The sequence below is a fragment of the Erpetoichthys calabaricus genome, chromosome 18 (assembly GCF_900747795.2).
Source record: "Erpetoichthys calabaricus chromosome 18, fErpCal1.3, whole genome shotgun sequence".
Lineage (NCBI taxonomy): Eukaryota > Metazoa > Chordata > Cladistia > Polypteriformes > Polypteridae > Erpetoichthys > Erpetoichthys calabaricus.
The window spans coordinates 33,033,741-33,043,276 of record NC_041411.2 but is presented as its reverse complement, the minus strand read 5'-3'; positions in this window follow the sequence as shown (position 1 = coordinate 33,043,276).

The window sequence follows — 9,536 nt, the reverse complement described above, 5'->3', positions numbered from 1 at the left end:
GGGTGCAGGCTGGCCTATTGATTTGTGAAGTCTCGTTCTCTCAGCCTCACCCTCTTTGTCTTTCACTCGATGACTGTCTGCTTCTAATCAGCAGGCCTCATTTTTCAGAGTTGCTCTTTAACCCTTTATGGAGCAACATACAGCTTTCCAGGCCTACTGGCTGTGCAATAACAGGTGACCCCTAGTGGATCTCGCCATCGTTTCAGTGCCAGAGAAGGCAGTAATTCATCTGCTCTGTTCTGGGGTCTTGAAGGGACTGCCTCCATGCTGGCCAGCTATAACAGATTCTGCTGGAATAGGAGCAGATCCCCAAAAATATGAACTGGATTTGAAAAGGAACGGTTAGTTTTTCAGAATTGTGAATGGAATTTTGTAAATTATAAAGAAAAGTACAAATTAAACGTGGGAGCACCTATGACGTAAACAATGTAAAATTGAACTCTTACTCCTCATTCCAATATACGGCAGTTAACTGATCACTAAGTCTCGGGCCAGAAGAGGTAATTGCGATGAATCAGAAATATTTATTATTGTTTTTTATCGGACATCCAAGTCAACTCATAAAAATACGACATAATGATGAGCACCACTAGGGGGCATTCCAACCTGAGATATAAAAGAGCAAAGGTGTTTTAAAAGATCACAACTGATGTTTTGTATTTTCAACAAAAGACATAAAGGAGAGATGAGAAACATTAGAAGACAAACTGAAAACCACAACCTGCTGCCCAAGTCCGAGGTTCCGCCAGTGGAATGGTTTCTCTACTGTATCCCACCTTTCCAATAGCACAATGTATTTTTCTCACTGTGTACCTCCATGCCAGTGGGCCTTCGCCCAATTTGCTGTTCCACTCTCCCCTCAGAGTCCCACAGTCATATAGAGAGCTTTAAACTCTTTGGGTTACTTTGAAGCTTTCCCAAGTCGGGGATGTCTGCAGGCCTCTGGTCGCTGACTGCTAGTGGTCGTTGGCTGAATCACACTACTGAGACGACAATCGACAGATCCAACAAGCGTCCTCGCTTCTGTTTGGAGCAGCAGAATCAAAATGGGGACTCTGCTGGATCTGGAGGAGCTACCCACTGGCCTCCAGCCACAATTCCAGGGCCTCTCATTGTGTCAGTCAGAAAAACAGGCGTCCACAGTAGGTGCCTGGACTCTCTACCCTCTCTGTGGAAAGCCACCAATCCCTGGTTGGGAATAGTGCTGCCACCTAGTGTCCGGGCACAGGTGGTGGTGGAGTAGGACTGGCATGGGGGTTAACCCTTAAACTGCCGTAACCAGCTATAGTCGCTTCCCAATGCAATTTGCCAGCACGCCGGAGCTGATCAGTCCGTGCCGTACATTCGTTGAGCAGCCATCTCATGACCACTGGCAACCCTTAGCGAATCAGCATCACTGTCCCTGGGATTCAGCCGCTGCACTAGACAGGCCTGCGAGTGTCAGCATTGGCCTCTGTGTGCTTGTTCAGGCGCAGTTGGCTCGGTGATTTACTGAATTTCATCAATGGCGTCAGTTGCACCTTCGACTTATAATAACTGATTTTTTTTACAGTTCATTTGCAGTGTGTAAAATGATCAGCGTTGCAGTAACTGTGATGCTCTTTGCCTGAAAAATATATGAGTTCCATTAAAATTTCACTTTTTCTTGGTGAATTGGTGACGTTTCCTTAAAAAGTGCAGCAAAAAAATTATTTGGCGTCTGGGGGTACATTAACCCCCCCCCCCCCCAAGTACGTGGCGGTTTAAGGATTAATACTTGTTGGAAGTATAAGCACTCACTGAGGAATTCAATCTAAAAGAAATAAAATATGAGTTGAAAGAATGCATTGAATTACGTTTAACGGATTTTAAAAATCTGATTACAGATTGACCAGCCAAATGGGCTCTGGGCACTTACACCCCTCTTCCTAGTATGTGCCCCTGTTAGGGTATACATTTTATATCCATTATCCAACCTGCTATATCCTAACTACAGGGTCACGGGGGGTCTGCTGGAGCCAATCCCAACCAACACAGGGCACAAGGCAGGAAACAAACCCCGGGCAGGGCGCCATCCCACACACCAAGCACACAATTTAGGATCGCCAATGCACCTAACCTGCATGTCTTTGGACTGTGGGAGGAAACCCACACAGACACGGGGAGAACAGGCAAACTCCACGTAGGGAGGACCCTAACTGTGCTACCCACTGTGCCGCCCTATACATTTTATAATGTTTATATTATTGTGTTCATGACAAATATTGAAATGAATACACACACACCCCAAAGCACACACACACTGTCAGCCCCTCCCATCAACGACCCATCATCTACCCCTACTTTCTTAATGTAGAATACCATAAGCCCCCTCACCCGTAGCGATTTGTCCAATTAGACACTCGGATGTGGGGCCTGGCAACTGGTGGCTGACCCAGAGAGTGAGGCCACCAAAGGCTCGTAGCTGTGGAACTTAAGGAGCAATCCGGTAGCTGCTGAATGTCCACACTCTGTTCTTTGGCGCCATTTTCCGCTCGTTCCCTTTGTCGTCATGCTTTAGGTTGGCATTCTCCATGGCAGGCCTCTAACATTTGGTCTTCTGAGGTGAGCTGCGGATTGGATTTAAATGGTCCACTCACTCACTCACTCACTCTCCGCACAAACCTGTACACGGTGTGCTGCACCTTTGAGGTGCTTTGTGAAAATATTTCAACAAACTGTAGGCTCAACGTGGTGGACACTTGAGGAACTTTTTCAAAATTTAAATGTTCTTCATGGTGCCTCATAGCATTTTTACCCATAATTCAGTGTGCTTCCTGCCCCTCAGCCTACTTTCTTCGAAGGAGATTCATACACGTAATGTGCGTTCACATGGAAGGAAGCAAGGCAAGAGGGAATCCTGTAGCGGGGCTGTCCTAACGTGTGGGCACTGGACGGGGGGCTCCAGGAGCATAGGGGTCCACGATGTATGTTTCTGTCTTGCTATCAAAACAGGGGCCCCAGTACACTATGTTGATGCTGTTAAGATGGCCGGGCCACTCTGACATACAAAGTGACACACGCTGACCAGTCACTGTCACATGCATGTCATTGAATCTTGGAAAGAAACGACTCACTGGGTAAGAAGGAAAATGTGCAAACTTCACACATTCAGTGACCAGGCCTGCATTCAAAGTATCTTTGAGAAGTACGAGGCATTGGGGCAGCTTAGCTGTTGATGGACTGAATGGTCTCCTCTCGTTTGTCCGATTTCTTATCTTCTTACGGAGCTGTGAGGCAGCTGTGTTAGCCACTTTGGCAGTAGAATTTGAAAGAGTCTAAATGAAAGTGGATGGATGTTCTTGGAGCAGTGGGCTCACTGACGGGGCGATGGTGAGTCTGGCGGATTAAAGATGGGAGAATATTTTGACAATTGTATAGTCAGAAGTGCTGTGGGTCACCTGTCCATAGGTGTACCAGTAAGATGATGGCCACCCCAGTTTGTATAAATCCTTCTACCCCAACACAAATAACCCGGAGAGCTCAGAAAGTGGCTACCTCATTCCTACCGAGTCAACCATCAGGCGTCGTTTGGCTTGGTTGACGCTTACCTGGGGTTGTGGCCTTTAAAAATCATCAGTTTCCAGCATCTAGAGGGAGACGTAAAGAGAGCAAAGTCTAGTGTTTGTGTCCTCATGTCACTCTCCCGAAAAAGGGATAAGATCTTCCATATGTTTTACATTTTCTAAACATAATTTGCATTCCCATCTGGTACCATTTTCCACATTCCCAATTAGTTCCTGTAGGTCATATTTAAAGAGCTAAACAGGGCTGGCTGCTGTATTTAATCAAGGGAAAAAGAAGGGGGCAGAAGAAAAACAGACGCTATGGAGGTGTGCAGCAGGCCATGGATGCGTTGGAAGGCTGGAGCCATCGCAGAAATAGTATAATATACATAAAATGTTATATTGGGGAATGAAGAGTTCAGTATCAGGTAGCAGGGGGGGGTCATGTGGTTGGCACTGATGCCTCATGGCGTCCGAGTTCAAATGCCATGCTTACTGTTTCTCTGTGCAGAGTTCCTTAAGCCTCCACAGCATTTCTTCCCAAATCCCCAAAAATGTTCGTTGGGCAGTGCCAGTGCTAGTTACTTTGCCCTTATTAGTGTGCCAACCAACTGTTTGGTACTGCCAACCCCACACCGACTATGATCTGTACCCCAGGTGAATGCCTAACTCGCCTTAATGGTGGTTCCGTCCCTGGCGTGAGTTCTGTCCTGCCTTGTGCCCAGCGTTGCCAGGATAGGCTCCTCGCCTCCAATTGGATTTCAGCTTAGCTTGAGCACTTTGTGAGATTTCTTAAAGTGGTGCCAGGTGTGGAAGTTAAAGAGCTCTTACTTTACAATCTCTCCTGCACTGCTCCGTCTGCCTTATCCTGTCTCCTTTGACTTCAAATGGAACATGAAAATGAAAGTTCCGTGCCCACAACGCCCACCAGTACATTATAATTTTATAAACCTCTATTCTATACGCCTGCACGTTAGAAAACTATCGCACACGTGCCAAATTCTGCCGCTTAACGTTGCAGCTTGTAAAACATCCTGACAGGCACAACGTGGTGTCACAGACGTTATGAATAATGGAATATTCATATTGACAAAGTAAACAAAACTATACGCACACTAGTTTGCTTTGTTTACAATGGATGTCTTTGCAGCGCACCCCGGCCCGTGAGCACCATACCCCATCCCGATTCATTTCCGAACAATAGATCTTCTATCTTCTGTGCGACTTTCCCATTTGATTTTCTTTCCCGGGTTTGGACAAACACTGCCGGCGCTGTGGGCCCGCCCACTGGAGAATTCTAACCCCGCCCACTGCACGCCGGATGGAATTTCATCTTGGCGGAGTTGGCGGGAGTCACTGGTAAGCTGTCAATCACTGCCCGCTGCGCGTCGCCCGGCCGCCTTAAAGGGACACGCGGCGTCAAGCGGAAGGGAGAAATCCTTCAGATCTGTGCGATCTTCCGTCCCGTTTCTTCTGTGTTAACATATGTTTCTCGTATCATACTGGTAAAACATTGCATTCAATTTGCATATGAAAGCGTCTTTGTTTTGTTACAGCTTTTCCTCTTTTCTGTAAACTCTACACGTTTAACAATCATAATCTGTTTCATACATCATCTGTTCATTTGCCGAGCTCTCTTTCTTCTAGGTCGGCTGAAAGACAGGGGCCAGCCTTGGATGGCACGCCAGTGGTCCTCGAAGGGCTTTGGACAGAGGACCACCTATGACCAACAGCTGCTCATTACCGTAAATTTCATTTTACAATTATCACTTTCTTTTTTTGACACCTACTCTTGTGAAAAATGTTATATAAAGCCAAGGTGCAAAGAAGAAGTGTTGGCACACAAACGGAGAGGCTGACTTAGTAAGCCTGAACAGGGCAGTTGATCAGAAAGCACCTCTTTGTTGGTAACTGCTGCTGTGCCCTTGGAAGGTGCCCTAAAGAAAGAAAACCAAATACCCAGCATGCACAGGGCTTGCTCTGCAGTGCTGCCTGGTCATTCTTGTACTGCCACTCTGTGACCTGCCATGCTGGATCAGGGTGTGAAGAAGTGGCGTGGAAGTAAAAGATGTGATCTCAGAGTGTGGCCTTTATCAGTTAAAAATGCTCTTCTAAGAAAGATGACTCGGTCAGCCCAGGGACCACCTGGCTCATGCACATGGACCCCCAGTGGCCCACGGACCACTTTTTGAAAATCACTGATGTACAGGACAGAACCATTCACACAGTCCTACTGGGAAAGTTTCGGATCACTGCCTCTGTCTTCTTGGGTCAGGGCTGTTTCTAGGAATTCTGGGGGTGAAATGCCCATTTCCTCTTTGGTGGTTGGGGGCTTCTGCTATGCTTAGCTCGCTTTTATCAGCAAAAGGCTCTGCGCTGGGCCCTCAGAAAGCATACTGACTAGGTCAGCGGGCAGCTCTGAAGTTCCTCAGTGTTAACGTGAGTGGCGATGGACCCTAAGATGGACTGCCGCCTGGCTGATTCCTGCCTCTTACCTGAGATGGGCTGCAGCTGCCCTCTGTGAGATTAAAACGTTTTGCGACTGTTATGTTATGTTTTGCCTTAAGTTAAATAGCCAGAAAGTAGTGAGTGCACGTAAAAAGCGGAGAATGAACAGGACAGCTGAAACATCTGGGCATCTTTTCTGGAAAAAAAAATTGTAGGCCGTGCCTGACATTCAAAAGGGGTCGCTGATATTTAGAGTCGTTGCGACTGCACAAGTGAATTTTTACTTTCAGTTTTAGTCATAATAAGTGCTGAAGTAACAATGAATACTCACTACTAAAATGTGGCATTACAGTATAACATTTTTTAAAATTGAGACTGAAATTTATAAAATTTAGATTCATTTTTTTAATTCATTGATATTTCAGCCTCTTCTCAAGGAAAAAGGACAATGGTTGTGTCTTTCACCTTCCCTCCGAGATCCATAGACGTCCAAGACATCTTATTTATGTGTTAATCAAAATAAATGTGGTATACATGGAACGTTTACAACTGTTATAATTAGGAACCTTAACTGATACGCAATCAAGTATGAAAGCTGCACTGGTAGTGATGTCAAAGTCAGCGGACAGATGAGCAGACATGCTGCCTTTGGTGTGAGTTAGGTCTTAGGGTGATTATCTGACCACATTAAATGAGAGAAAACGTTTAAAAATCCTGTTGACAAAACCTGGGGGGTACTGCCACCTTTTGTCAACCGTGGCACTGGACCTTGTCCTAAAGGCAAGCATTTAAGTCAACTTTTAGCATTTTTTATGGTCATAACAACCTTAGTTGTAGAGAGTATAATTTGATGAACAGCTCACAATTAAACAATTAAAAAAATACACTTAGATATATGCATTACATGTGTCATTCCAACAGATGGTGCATCACAAACATTAACACTGTTTTAACAATTTCCATACCAAATAATATACAGCATAACATATACATTACATGTGTCATTCAAACAAATGGTGCATCACAAACATCAGCACTGCTTTTATGAATTCCATACCAAATGACACATAGCAGAGATATATGCATTACATGTGTCATTCCAACAGATGATGCATAACACACATTAACACTGTTTTTACAATTTCCATACCAAATAACATACGGCAGAGACATATTCATTACATGTGTCATTCCAACAAATGGTGCATCACAAACATTAGCACTGCTTTTACGAATTCCATACCAAATGACACATAGCAGAGATATATGCATTACATGTCTCATTCCAACAGATGGTGCATAACACACATTAACACTGTTTTTAGAATTTCCATACCAAATAACATATAGCAGGCGGCACGGTGGCGCAGTGGGTAGCGCTGCTGCCTCGCAGTTGGGACACCTGGGGACCTGGGTTTGCTTCCCGGGTCCTCCCTGCGTGGAGTTTGCATGTTCTCCCCGTGTCTGCGTGGGTTTCCTCCGGGCGCTCCCGGTTTCCTCCCACAGTCCAACGACATGCAGGTTAGGTGGATTGGCGATTCTAAATTGGCCCTAGTGTGTGCTTGGTGTGTGGGTGTGTTTGTGTGTGTCCTGCGGTTGGTTGGCACCCTGCCCGGGATTGGTTCCCTGCCTTGTGCCCTGTGTTGGCTGGGATTGGCTCCAGCAGACCCCCGTGACCCTGTGTTCGGATTCAGCGGGTTGGATAATGGATGGATAACATATAGCAGAGACATATGCATTACATGTGTCATTCCAACAGATGGTGCATAACACACATTAACACTGTTTTAACAATTTCCATACCAAATGGCACATAGCAGAGACATATACATGTGTCATTCCAACAGATGGTGCATCACAAACATCAGCACTGCTTTTACGAATTCCATACCAAATGACACATAGCAGATATATATGCATTACATGTGTCATTCCAACAGATGGTGCATAACACACATTAACACTGTTTTTACAATTTCCATACCAAATAGCATACAGCAGAGACATATCCATTACATGTGTCATTCCAACAGATGGTGCGTCACAAAAATCAGCACTGCTGATTAATGGTAGTTAGGATATAGCGGGTTGGATAATGGAAGGATGGATATACAGTGTGACCGGTGGCAAGGAGACAGGCGAAAATTAGGGGTACCACCCCAGTAACCCCATTTACTTCTGAACTCAAAAAGGATAACAGCCCAGAAAGTAAAGCAACTCAGCATCAAAAGAACGGAACTGAAAACAAATTAATTTCAAACAAAATCAAGTAACGTTCACCAGAGTTTCTCTTTTTTCCGTGCTCCTCTCAAGAATGCGGCCACCTTCCTGGGGTTCTCGTTTTTATGGCCCTGGAACTGGAAGGGGGGGCGGGGCTTCTGTCTCACCTTTCTGCCGAGGTTACTTGCCCTCACTGGGCGTGTCCTCTGGACAGTGGATAGAGGAGATGAGAGCGTTAGCTACAGCGCCCTCTCACACCCGGGAGTGGTACTGCAGCTGAGCTTGTCGGGTAGCATGCAGGTTCTTCCTCTTCTTTCGGCTGCTCCCGTTAGGGGTTGCCACAGTGGATCATGTTCTTCCATATCTTTCTGTCCTCTGCATGCACGTTAATCCTTTAAAAAAACGTGAAGTTTTCATAATGGTAAGATAAACATCTAGCAGCAGTTCAGAGACTGTCACTCACAAGATGTAAAGAGGTGAAATGAGTACAACAATTTACCTCATGGGGAGGCTGGCTGGCTGATCTGATCGAATAAAAGTCTTGTTGCCCAAACTCCAGTGGAGTGGAGAGCCAGTCGAGTAGTGCGACATAATTTTAGAAAGAGAGTCAGGAAACACTCGGCGCTGTCTAAGGCAAGACCGACAAACATGTGTGAATGATCTGTTCAGGGTAGAAGAAAAGGCTTTAGTACGTTAAACAAATAAATAAGATCAAATCTCAACAGGCCCTCTGCTCCTCTGAATTACGTATTTGTGACAGAGGCTGGGCAGCCACTCTCTAGAAAGATGGTGATGGCTTCTCACATCGTAGATATTTATGACTCTGGAGTTTCAACGTAACAGGGAGGATTGAATGCTGTTAACAAAATTAAAAAATGCGCCGCACATTTTATGTGATCATTTACCGAGTAATCTCCATCAGGTCATGCGCTACCTGCAAGTGTGTCAAACTGATCACCATTTGTAATTAGACGGACCGTGACACTGGAATTCATTTTCTGGATCAACCCTGATAGCTGGCTTCTGGAGATCTTGTGAATTTGTGGGGCTCACCAGACAGTTTGCTGGGGCCAGGTCCTCTGAACGACTGACTCATAACTCATGCCAGGCAAGCCATTTAAACACATTATAAAGAAAATGCAATACGAAATGCTAAACGTTAGCTAGAAATATGTAAAGCATATGCGCTGCGATGAAAAAATGGTTGCATGCAGAAGTAGTCATCTACTTTGCCATTGCAGAGAATTTGTGAATAGATATTCCAACAGATGGCGCACCACAAACATTTACACTTCTTTTAGAGAATTGAAACGATTCTAAAACTAGTAACTTAGTGGCGCCCGC